This window comes from Chiloscyllium plagiosum, unplaced genomic scaffold (assembly GCF_037043375.1).
Source record: "Chiloscyllium plagiosum isolate Xiang-an unplaced genomic scaffold, Cpla_swu_hap1 HiC_scaffold_35, whole genome shotgun sequence".
Taxonomy (NCBI): Eukaryota; Metazoa; Chordata; class Chondrichthyes; order Orectolobiformes; family Hemiscylliidae; genus Chiloscyllium; species Chiloscyllium plagiosum.
Window position 1 is genome coordinate 70510878 of NW_028270173.1, and position 12872 is coordinate 70523749.

The following is a 12872-nucleotide window of genomic DNA, read 5'->3' on the forward strand; positions in this document are numbered from 1 at the left end:
AGAGATGGAGTGATGTTGAGGGGACCAGTGTGACAGTGATGTAGGGATTGTGTGGGGTTCAGTGTGATGGTAATGGAGTTAGTGTGAGGGGATGAGGGTGACAGAGGTGGAGTGAGTTTGAAGGAGTCAGGGTGACTGTGATGGAGTGAGTATGAGGGATTTATTGTGACGCTGATGGAGTGAGTGTGAGGGTGTTAGGGTGACACTGATGGAGTGAGTGTGAGAGGGTCAGGTTGTCGGTGATGGAATGAGTGCGAAGGTACAAGTGTGACGGTGATGTAGTGAGTGTGTGGGCTTCAGTGTGATGGTAAAGGAGTTAGTGTGAGGGTATCAGGGTGACAGAGGTGGAGTGAGTGTGAAGGGGTCAGGGTGACAGAGGTGGAGTGACTGTGAAGGGTTCAGCGTGACAGTGATGGAGTGAGTATGAGGGGTTTAGTGTGATGCTGATGCAGTGAGTGTGAGGATGTTAGGGTGACAATGATGGAATGAGTGCGAGAGTTCCAGGGTGACTGTGATGCAGTGAGTTTGAGGGAATCAGGTTGACGGTGATGGAGTGAGTGTGAGGGGGCCAGGGTGACAGTGATGGAATGAGTGTGAGGGGTTTCAGGGTGACTGTGATCGAGTGAGTGTGAAGGGACAAGTGTGACGGTGATGTAGTGAGTGTGTGGGCTTCAGTGTGATGGTAATGGAGTTAGTGTGAGTGTATCAGTGTGACAGAGGTGGAGTGAGAGTGAAGGGGTCAGGGTGAAAGAGGTGGAGTGAGTGTGAAGGGGTCAGGGTGACAGAGATGGAGTGAATGTGACAGGTTCAGGGTAACGGTGATCGAGTGAGACTGAGGGAGTCAGAGTGATGGTGATGGAGTGAGTGAGAGGGTGTCAAGGTGACGGAGACGGAGTGAGTGTGAAGGTGTCTGGGTGACGATGTTGGAGTGAGTCTGAGAGGGTCAGAGTAACAGTGATGGAGTGATTGTGAGGTGTTCAGGGTGACAGAGATGGAGTGAGTGTGAGGGGGTCAGTATGACGGTGATGGAGTGAGTGTGTGTTGGTCAAAGTAACGGTGATGGAGTGAGTGTGAAGGTGTCTGGGTGACGATGATGGAGTGAGTTTGAGAGGGTCAGAGTAATTGTGATGGAGTGAGTGTGAGGGGTTCAGGGTGTCGGAGATGGAGTGAGTGTGAGGGTGTCAGAGTGACGGAGATGGAGGAAGTGTGAGGGGTCCGGGTGACAGTGATGGAGTGTGTGTGAGTGTGTCAGGTGTTTGTTGTGTCTTGTTGTCAGTGAGGGAGTGAGTGTGAGGTGAACAGGGTGACGCTGATGGAGTGAATGTGAGGGGGTCAGGTTGATGGTAATGGAGTGAATGTGAGGCGGTTAGGGTGACGATGATGGAGTGAGTGTGAGTTTTCAATGACAGTGATGCAGTGAGAGTGAGAGGTACAGGGTTACAGAGATGGATTGAGTATGAGGGGGCAGGGTGATGGTGATGGAATGAGTGTGGTTGCTGGAAATGTGTTGCTGGAAAAGCGCAGCAGGTCAGGCAGCATCCAGGGAACAGGAGAATCGACGTTTCGGGCATAAGCCCTTCTTCAGGAATGAGGAAAGTTTGTCCAGCAGGCTAAGATAAAAGGTAGGGAGGAGGGACTTGAGGGAGGGGTGTCGGAAATATGATAGGTGGAAAGCGGTCAAGGTGAGGGTGATAGGTCAGACTGGGGTGGGGGCGGAGAGGTCGGGAAGAAGATTGCAGGTTAGGAATGCGGTGCTGAATTCGATGGATTTGACTGAGACAGGGTGGGGGGAGGGGAAATGAGGAAACTGGTGAAATCCGAGTTCATCCCTTGTGGTTGGAGGGTTCCTCGGCGGAAGGTGAGGCGTTCTTCCTCCAACCGTCGTTTTGTTGTGGTCTGACGATGGAGGAGTTCAAAGACCTGCATATCCTTGGTGGAGTGGGAGGGGGAATTGAAATGTTGAGATACAGGGTGGTTGGGTTGGTTGGTCCGGGTGTCCCAGAGGTGTTCTCTGAAACGCTCCGCAAGTAGCCGGCCTGTCTCCCCAATATAGAGAAGGCCACATCGGGTGCAGAGGATGCAATAGATGATGTGTGTGGAGGTGCAGGTGAATCTGTGGCGGATATGGAAGTTTCCTTTGGGGCCTTGGAGGGAGGTGAGGGGGGAGGTGTGGGCGCAAGTCTTGCACCTCCTGCGGTTGCAGGGGAAGGTGGCGGGAATGGAGGTTGGGTTGGTGGGGGGTGTGGATCTGACGAGGGAGTCACGGAGGGAGTGATCTTTACGGAATGCTGACAGGGGAGGGGAGGGAAATATAACCTTGGTGGTGGGGTCCGTTTGTAGGTAGCGGAAATGACGGCGGATGATGCGCTGTACATGGAGATTGGTGGGGTGGTAGGTGAGGACCAGTGGGGTTCTGTCCTGGTGGCGGTTGGAGGGGCGGGGTTCAAGGGCAGAGGAGCGGGAAGTGGAAGAGATGTGGTGGAGGGCATCGTCGGCATCGTCGACCACGTCGGGGGGAAATTGCGGTCCTTGAAGAAAGAGGCCATCTGAGTTGTGCATTTTTGGAACGCGTCAGGGTGACTGTGTTAGAGTGAGTGCGAGGAGGCCGGGTGATGGTGTGAGTGTTAGGGGTTCATGGTGATGGAGATGGAGTGAGAGTGAGAGCGTCAGAGTGACTGTGTTGGAGTGAGTGTGAGGGGGCAGGGTGACTGTGACGGAGTGAGTGTCAGGGGGTCAGGGTGACGGTGATAGAGAGACTGTGAGGTGGCCAGGGTGACAGTGATGGAGTGAGTGTTAGGGTTTCGGTGTGACGGTGATGGAGTGAGTGTGAGGGGGTCACATAGAGGCTGGTGGAGTGAGTGTGCGGGGGTCAGGGTGACAGAGATGGATTGAGTGTGAGGGGTTCAGGGTGACGGCGATGGAGTGAGTGTGAGGGGACCAGTGTGACGGTGATGTACTGAGTGTGAGGGGTTCAGTGTGATGGTAATGGAGTGACTGTGAGGGGGTTAGCGTGACAGTGATGGAGTGAGTGTGAGGGGTTTAGTGTGACGCTAATGGAGTGAGTGTGAGGGCTGACAGTGATGGAATGAGTGTGAGGGGGTCTGGGTGACTGTGATGGAGTGAGTGTGAGGGTTTCAGTGTGATTGTGATTGAGTGAGTGTGAGTGGGTCAGGGTGACACAGATGAAGTGAGGGTGAGGTATTCCGTGTGAGGGTGATGGAGTGAGTGTGAGGGGTTCAGTTTGAGGGCGTCGGAGTGAGTGTGAGGGAATCAGGGTGACAGAGATGAAGTCAGTGTGAGGTGTTCAGGGTGACAGTGATGGAGTGAGTGTGAGGGGAACAGTGTGACGGTGATGTGGTGAGTGTGTGGGGTTCAGTGTGATGGTAATGGAGTGAGTGTGATGGGTTCTGGGTGACGATGATGGAGTGAGTGTGAGTGTGTCAGGTTGAGAGTGATGGAGGTTGTGTGTTGCGTTATGTTGTCCGTGAGGGAGTGAGTGTGAGATGAACAGGTTGACGATGATGGAGTGAGTGTGAGTTTTCAGGATGACAGTGATGCAGTGAGAGTGAGAGGTTCAGGGTGACAGAGATGAACTAAGTGTGAGGGGGCAGGGTGATGGTAATGGAGTGAGTTTGAGTGCGTCAGGGTGACGGTGATGGAGTGAGAGTGAATGATTCATGGTGACAGTTATGGGGTGAGAATGAGGATGTCAGGGTGACAGTGATGGAGTAATTGTGAGGGCTCTGAGCGACATTGATGCAGTGAGAGTGATAGGCTCTGGGTGACAGATGGAGTGAGTGTGATGGGGCAGGGTGATTGTGATGGAGTGAGTGTCAGTGCGTTAAGGTGACTGCGATGGACTGAGTGTGAGAGGAAAGGGTGATGGTGATGGAGTGAGTGTGAGGCGGTCACTTAGAGGGTGGTGGAGTCAGTGTGAGGGGTTCAGGGTGACGGTGATGGGGTGAGTGAGAGGGGAACCGTGAGACGGTGATGCACTGAGTGTGAGGGGTTCAGTGTGATGGTAATGGAGTGACTTCGAGGGGATTAGGGTGACAGAGATGGAGTGAGTGTGAGGGGTTTAGTGTGACGCTGATGGAGTGAGTATGAGTGAGTCAGAATGGCAGTGATGGAATGAGTGTGAGGGGGTCAGGATTACTGTGATGGAGTGAGTGTGAGGGGTTCAATGTGATTGTGATGGAATGAGTGTGAGTGGGTCAAGGTGACAGGGATGGAGTGAGTATCAGGGAGTCAGTGTGAGGGTGATGGAGTGAGTGTGAGAGGGTCAGTGTGAGGGCGATGGAGTGAGTGTGAGGGGCCCGGGTGACTGTGTGGGAGTGAGTGTGAGGGGGTCAGGTTAACGGTGATGGAGAGAGTGTGAGGTGGCCAGTGAGACAGTGATGGAGTGAGTGTTAGGGTTTCAGTGTGACGGTGATGATGGAGTGAGTGTGAGGGATATACTTAGAGGGTGGTGGAATGATTGTGAGGATATCAGTATGACGATGATGTACTGAGTGTGAGAGTTTCAGTGTGATGCTGATGGAGTGAGTGTGAGGTGGTCAGGGTGATTGTGATGGATTGAGTGTGAGAGGACTGGGTGATGGTGATGGAATGAGTGTGAGTGCGTCAGGGTGACTGTGTTAGAATGAGTGTGAGGGGTCCGGGTGATGGTGATGGAGTGAGTGTTCGGGGGCCATGGTGATGGAGGTGTAGTGAGTGTGAGAGCGTCAGAGTGACTGTGTTGGAGTGAGTGTGAGGGGGCAGGGTGACTGTGACGAAGTGAGTGTCAGGGGGTCAGGGTGACGGTGATGGAGAGAGTGTGAGGTGGCCAGGTTGACAGTGATGGAGTGAGTGTTAGGGTTTCGGTGTGACGGTGATGGAGTGAGTGTGAGGGGGTCACCTAGAGGGTGGTGGAGTGAGTGTGCGGGGGTCAGGGTGACGGTGATGGAGTGAGTGTGAGGGGACCAGTGTGACGGTGATGTACTGAGTGTGAGGGGTTCAGTGTGATGGTAATGGGGTGACTGTGAGGGGGTCAAGGTGACAGTGATGGAGTGAGTGTGAAGGGGTCAGTGTGACAGTGATGGAGTGAGTGTGAGGGGTTTATTGGGACGCTGACGGGGTGAGTGTGAGGGGGTCAGTGTGACAGTGATGGAATGAGTGTGAGGGGGTCAGGATGACTGTGATGGAGTGAGTGTGAGGAGTTCAGTGTGATTGTGATGGAGTGAGTGTGAGGGTGTCCGGGTGACGGTGATGGAGTGAGTGTGAGTGTGTCAGGTTGATAATGACGGAGGGTGTGCTTCTTGTTGTCCGTCAGGGAGTGAGTGTGAGGTGAACACGGTGACGGTGATGGAGTGAGTGTGAGGGGGTCACTTAGAGGGTGGTGGAGTGAGTGTTCGGGGGTCAGAGTGACAGAGACGGATTGAGTGTGAGGGGACCAGTATGACGGTGTTGTACTGAGTGTGAGGGGTTCAGTGTGATGGTAATGAAGTGAGTGTGAGGGGATTAGGGTGACAGAGATGGAGTGAGTGTGAAGCGGTCAGGGTGACAGTGATGGAGTGAGTGTGGGGGGTCAGAATGACAGTGATGGAATGAGTGTATGGGGTCAGAGGGTGCCTGTGATGGTTTGCGTGTTCGGGGGTCATAGTGACGGAGATGGAGTGAGTGTGACAGCGTCAGGACGACTGTGTTGGAGTGAGTGTGAGGGGGCAGGGTGACTGTCACGAGTGAGTGTGAGGGGGTCAGGGTGACGGTGATGGAGAGAGTCTGAGGTGGCCAGGGTGACAGTGATGGAGTGAGTGTTAGGGTTTCGGTGTGACGGTGATGGAGTGAGTGTGAGGGGGTCACTTAGAGGGTGTTGGAGTGAGTGTGCGTGGGTCAGGGTAACGGAGATGGATTGATTGTGAGGGGATCATGGTAACGGTGATGGAGTGAGTGTGAGGGGACAAGTGTGACGGTGATGTAGTGAGTGTGTGGGCTTCAGTGTGATGGTAATGGAGTTAGTGTGACGGGATCAGGGTGACAGAGTTGGAGCGAGTGTGAAGGGGTCAGGGTGTCAGTGATGGAGTGAGTGTGAGGGGTTTATTGTGACGCTGATGGAGTGAGTTTGAGGGGGTCAGGGTGACTGTGATGGAGTGAATGTGAGGGGTTCAGTGTGATTGTGATGGAATGAGAGTGAGGGGTTCAGTTTGATGGTGGTGGAGTGAGAGTGCGGGGTTCAGGGTGACAGTGATTGGGTGAGTGTGACGGAGGTCTGGGTGACTGTGATGGAGTGAGCGTGAGGGGGAATGGTTGTGATGATTAATTGAGTGTGAGTGCGTCAGGGTGACTGTGATGGAGTGAGTGTGAGGGGGCAGGGTGATGGTGATGAAGTGAGTGTTAAGGTGTCAGGGTGACGGAGATGGAGTGAGTATGAGTGTGTCAGGGTGACTATGTTGGAGTGAGTGTGAGGTGGCAGAGTGACGGTGACGAAGTGAATGTGAGGGGTTCAGGGTGATGGTGATGGAGTGAGTGTGAGGAGTTCAGTGTGACGGTGATGGAGTGAGCATGAGGGGGCCATTGTGAGGGCGATGGAGTGAGTGTGAGGAGGTCAGAGTGATAGAGATGGAGTGAGTGTGAGCAGTCCAGTGTGACGGTGGTGGAGTGAGTGCGAGGAGATCAGTGTGACTGTGATGAAGTGAGTGTGAGGGGTCCAGTGTGATGGTGATGGAGTGGGTGCGAGGGGGTCAGAGTGATGGAGATGGAGTGAGTGTGAAGGGGTCCGGTTGACGGTGATGGAGTGAGTGTGGGAGGGTCAGGGTGACGGTGATGGCGTGAGTATGAGGGGGCCAGGCTGACGATGATGAAGTGAGTGTGAAGGGGTCAGGGTGATGGAGATTGAGTGAGTGTGATTGGGTCAGTGTGTCAGGGATGGACTGAGTGTGAGGGGGTCAGGGTGACCGTGATAGAATGAGTGTGAGGTCTCAGAGTGACAGTGATGCAGTGAGAATCAGAGGGTCAGGGTGACAGAATGGAGTGAGTGCGAGGGGGCAGGGTGACTGTGATGAAATGAAAGTGAGGGGTTCAAAGTGACAGTGATGGAGTGAGCGTGAGGGGGTCAGGGTGACAGAGATGCAGTGAGAGTGAAAGGGTCTGCGTGACAGAGATAGAGTGAGTGTGAGGGGGCTGAGTGATCGAGATGGAGTGAGTATGAGTGCTTCAGGGTGACTGTGTTGGAGTGTTTGTGACGGGGCATGGTGACGGTGACGGAGTGAGTGTGAGCGGTTCAGGGGACGGTGATGGACTGAGTGTGAGGTGGTCAATTTGACGGTGATGAAGCGAGCGTGAGGGGGTCAGTGTGAGGGTGATGGAGTGAGTGTGAGGAGGTCAGGGTGAAGGAGATGGAGTGAGGGTGAGGGATTCAGTGTGACGGTGATGGAGTGAGTATGAGATGGTCAGGGTGACAGAGATGGAGTGAGTGTGAGGGGGTCAAGGTGACTGTGATGGAATGAATTTGATGGGGTCAGTGTGATATTGATGGAGTGAGAGTGCGAGGGTCAGAGTGACGGTGCTGGAGTGATTATGTGTGGGTCAGGGTGGCAGTGATGGAGTGAGTGTGACGGGGTCAGGGTGTCGGTGATGGAGTGAGTGTAAGGGTGTAAGGTTGAAGGCGATTGTGAGAGTGTGATAGGTTCAGGGTGCCGGTGATGGAGTGAGTGTGAGGGGGTCAGTGTGACAGTGATGGAGTCAGTGTGAGGGGGTCAGCGTGATGGTGATGGAGTTAGTGTGAAAGGGTCAGGGTGACGGTGATGGAGTGAGAGTGAGTGTGTCAGGGTGACGGTCATGGAGTGAGTGTTAGGTGGACAGGTTGACGGTGATGGAGTGAAGGTGAGGCGGTCAGTGTGACGATGATGCAGTGTTTGTGAGGAGGGCAGGGTGATGGTACTGGTGTGAGTGTGCGGGGATCAGTGTGACGGTGATGGAGTGAGTGTGAGGGGTTCAGTGTGACGGTGATGAAGTGAGTGTGAGGGGTTCAGTGTGACGGTGGTGGAGTGAAAGTGACTGTGTCAAGTTGACGGTCATGGAGTGAGTGTGAGGTGGTCAGGGTGACGGTGTCAGAGTGAAGGTGAGGGGATCAATGTGACAGTGATGGAGTGAGTGTGAGTGGATCAGCGTGGTGGTCGTGGAGTGAATGTGAGAGGGTCAGGTTGACGGTGATGGAGTGAGTAGGACGGTGTCAGTGTGGTGGTCATGGAGTAAGTTTGAGTGGGTTAGGCTGACGGTGATGTAGTGAGTGTGAGGGGGTCAGGCTGACTGTGATGGAGTGATAGTGAGGGGATCAATGTGACAGTGATGGATTGAGTGTGGGGGGATCAGGATGACGGTGATGGAGTGAATATGAGGGGGTCAAGGTGATGGTGATGGAGTGAGTGTGAGGCCGTCAGGGTGTCGGTGATGAAGTGAGTGTAAGGGTGTAATGTTGAAGGTGATGGAGCGAGTGTGATAGGGTCAGGGTGACGGTGATGGAATGAGTGTGAGGGGGTCAGTGTGACAGTGATGGAGTGAGAGTGAGCGGGTCAGTGTGATGATGATTGAGTGAGTGTGAGGTGATCAGGTTGACAGTGATGGAGTGAGTGTGAGGGGAACAGGGTGATGGTGATTGAGTGAGTGTGAGAAGATCAGTGTGACTGTGATGGAGTGAGTGTGAGGAGGTCAGGTTGATGGTGATGGATGATTGTAAGGGTGTCAGTGTGATGATGATGGAGTGAGTGTGTGGCGGTCAGGGTGACGATGATGGAGTGAGTGTGAGGGGGTTAGGGTGATGGAGATGAAGTGAGTGTGAGGGGGTCAGGGTGACAGTGATGGAGTGAGTGTGAGGGGTTTAGTGTGGCACTGATGGAGTGAGTGTGGCAGGGTCAGTGTGACAGACATGGAGTGTGTGTGAGGGGGCAGGGTGATGGTGATGGAGTGAGTGTGAGTGCGTCTGGGTGACTATGATGGAGTGAGAGTGAGGGGTTCAGGGTGACGGTGATGGAGTGAGAGTGAGGCGTTCAGGGTGACAGTGATGGGTTGAGTGTGAGGGGGGTCTGGGTGACTGTGGTGGAGTGAGCGTGAGGGGGAATGGTTCTGGTGATTTTTTGAGTGTGAGTGCGTCAGGGTGATGGTGATGGATTGAGTGTTAAGGTGTCAGGGTGACTGTGTTGGAGTGAGTATGAGGTGACAGAGTGACGGTGACGAAGTGAGTGTGAGGGTGTCAGGGTGATGGTGATGGAGTGAGTGTGAGGAGTTCAGTGTGACGGTGATGGAGTGAGAGTGAGGGGTTCAGGGTGACGGTGCTGGTGTGAGTGTGCGGGGATCAGGGTGACGGTGATGGAGTGAGAGTCAGGGGGTCAGTGTGATGGTGATTGAGTGAGTGTGAGGGGGTCAGGGTAACGATGGTGTAGTGAGGGGTTCAGGGTGACGGTGATGGAATGAGTATGAGCGGGTCAGGCTGACGATGATGAAGTGAGTGTGAGGGAGTCAGGGTGATGGAGATTGAGTGACTGTGATTGGGTCAGTGTGTCAGAGATGGACTGAGTGTGAGGGGGTCAGGGTGACCGTGATGGAATGAGTGTAAGGTCTCAGAGTGACAGTGATGCAGTGAGAATCAGAGGGTCAGGGTGGCAGAATGGAGTGAGTGCGAGGGGGCATGGTGACTGTGATGGAATGAGAGTGAGGGGTTCAAAGTGACAGTGATGGAGTGAGCGTGAGGGGGTCAGGGTGACGGTGATGGACTGAGTGTAAGGTGTTCATTTTGACGGTGATGAAGCGAGCGTGAGGGGGTCAGGGTGATGATGATGGAGTGAGTGCGAGGGGGTCAGTGTGAGTGTGACGGAGTGAGTGTGAGGAGGTCAGGGTGATGGAGATGGAGTGAGGCTGAGGGATTCAGTGTGACGGAGATGGAGTGAGTCTGAAATGGTCAGGGTGACAGAGATGGAGTGAGTGTGAGGGGTTCAGGGTGACGGAGATTGAGTGAGAGTGCCAGGGCCAGAGTGACGGTGCTGGAGTGATTATGAGTGGGTCAGGGTGATGGTGATGGTGTGAGTGTGACGGGGTCAGGGTGTCGGTGATGGAGTGAGTGTAACGGTGTAAGGTTGAGGGCGATTGAGCGAGTGTGATAGGGTCAGGGTGACGTTGATGGAGTGAGTGTGAGGGGGTCAGTGTGACAGTGATGGAGTGAGACTGAGGGGGTCAGGGTAATGATGATTGAGTGAGCGTGAGGTGATCAGGTTGACAGTCTTAGAGTGAGTGTGTGGGCGTCAGCGTGATGGTGATCGAGTTAGTGTGAAATGGTCAGGGTGATAGAGATGGAGTGAGTGTGAGGGGTTCAGGGTGACGGAGATTGAGTGAGAGTGCCAGGGTCAGAGTGACGGTGCTGGAGTGATAATGAGTGGGTCAGGGTAATGGTGATGGAGTGAGTGTGACGGGGTCAGGGTGTCGGTGATGGAGTGAGTGTAAGGGTGTAAGGTTGAAGGCGATTGAGCGAGTGTGATAGGGTCAGGGTGACGGTCATGGAGTGAGTGTGAGGCGGTCAGTGTAACGATGATGCAGTGACTGTGAGTGATGCAGGATGATGGTGCTGGTGTGATTGTGCGGAGATCAGTGTATTGGTGATGGAGTGAGTGTGAGGGGATCAGTTTGACGGTGATGAAGTGAGAGTGAGGCGGTCAGTGTGACGATAATGCAGTGAGTGAGAGGGAGGCAGGGTGACGGTGCTGGTGTGATTGTGCGGGGATAAGTGTGACTGTGATGGAGTGAGTGTGAGGGGTTCAGTGTGACAGTGATTGAGTGAGAGTGACTGTGTCAAGTTGATGGTCATGGAGTGAGTGTGAGGTGGTCAACGTGACGGTGTCAGAGTGAAGGTGAGGGGATCAATGTGACAGATATGGAGTGAGTGTGGGAGGATCAGTGTGACGGTGATGGAGTGAGTGTGACGAGGTCAGTGTGACGGTCATGGAGTAAGTTTGAGTGGGTCAGGCTGACGGTGATGGAGGGAGTGTGAGCGGAACAGTGTGATGGTGATGGAGTGTGTGTGAGGAGGTCAGGTTGATGGTGATGGAGTGAGTGTGAGAGTGTCAGTGTGATGATGATGGAGTGAGTGTTTGGCGGTCAGGGTGACGATGATGGAGTGAGTGTGAGGGGGTTAGGGTGACGGTGATGGAGTGAGTGTGAGGGGGTCAGTTTGACAGTGATGGAGTGAGAGTGAGGGGGTCAGTGTGATGGTGATTGAGTGAGTGTGAGGTGATCAGTTTGACAGTGATGGAGTGAGTGTGAGGGGGTCAGCGTGATGGTGATGGAGTTAGCGTGAAAGGGTCAGGATGACAGTGATGGAGTGAGAGTCAGTATGTCAGGATGACGGTCATGGAGTGAGAGTTAGGTGATCAGGGTGATGTTGGTGGAGTGAGTGTGGAGGGTCAAGGTGACGGTGATGGTGTGAGTGTGAGGGGATTAGGGTGCCTGTGATGGAGTGAGTGTGAGAGGATCAAGGTAACAATGACGGAGTGAGTGTGAGGGGATCAATGAGTGCGATTAGGGGATTAGGGTACCTGTGATGGAGTGAGTGTGAGGGGGTCATGGTGACGGTGAAGTAATGAGTGTGAAGGGGTCAGGGTGAGGGTGATGCAGTGAGTATTAGAGGGTCAGAGTGACAGTGATGGAGTGAGTGTGAGTGTCTGGGTGACGGTGAAAGAATGAGTGTGAGGGGGTCACGGGGACAGTGATGGTAAGGGGATCAGTGTGACGGTGATACAGTGGGTGTGAGGGGGCAGGGTGACGATGCTGGTGTGAGTGTGCAGGGATCAGTGTGACGGTGAAGAAGCGAGCGTGAGGTGGTCAGGGTGATGGTGATGGAGCGAGTGTGAAAGGATCAGGGTGATGGTGATGGAGTGAGAGTGAGAGTGTCAGGTTGACGGTCATGGAGTGTGTGTGAGATGGTCAGGGTGATGGTGTAGGAGTGAAGGTGAGGCAGTTAGTGTGACGGTGATGGAGTGAGTGTGAGGGTATCAGTGTGATGGTCATGGAGTGAGTGTGAGAGGGTCAGGATGACGGTGATGGAGTGAGTGTGACGGGGTCAGTGTGCCGGTCATGGAGTGAATGTAAGAGTGTCGCGGTGATGGTGATGGAGTCAGTGTGAGGGGGATCAGGGTGACAGTGATGGAGTGAGTGTGAGGGGGTTAGGGTGCCTGTGATGGAGTGAGTGTGGGGGGATCAGGGTGACAGTGATGGAGTGAGTGTGACGGCGTCAGTGTGACGGTCCTGGAGTGAGTTTGAGGGGGTCAGGCTGACGGTGATGGAGTGAGTGTGAGGGGGTGAGGCTGACCGTGATGTAGTGAGAGTGAGGGGATCAATGTGACAGTGATGGATTTAATGTGGGGGGATCAGTGTGATGGTCATGGAGTGAGTGTGAGAGAGTCAGGATGACGGTGATGGAGTGAGTGTGACGGGGTCAGTGTGCCGGTCATGGAGTGAATGTAAGAGGGTCAGGGTGATGGTGATGGAGTCAGTGTGAGGGGGTTAGGGTGACGGAGATTTAGTGAGTGTGAGTGGGTCAGAGTGACGGTGATGGAGTGAGTGTGAGGAGGTCAGGTTGATGGTGATGGAGTGAGTGTGAGGGTTAGGGTGTCGGTGATGGAGTCAGTGTCAGGGGGTCAGTGTGACAGCGATGGAGTGTGAGTGAGGGGGTCAGTGTGATGGTGATTGAGTGAGTGTGAGGTGATCAGGTTGACAGTGATGGAGTGAGTGTGAGGGGAACAGGGTGATGGTGATTGAGTGAGTGTGAGGAGATCAGTGTGACTGTGATGGAGTGAGTGTGAGGTCTCAGGCTGACAGTGAAGCAGCGAGAGTGGGAGGGTCAGGGTGAC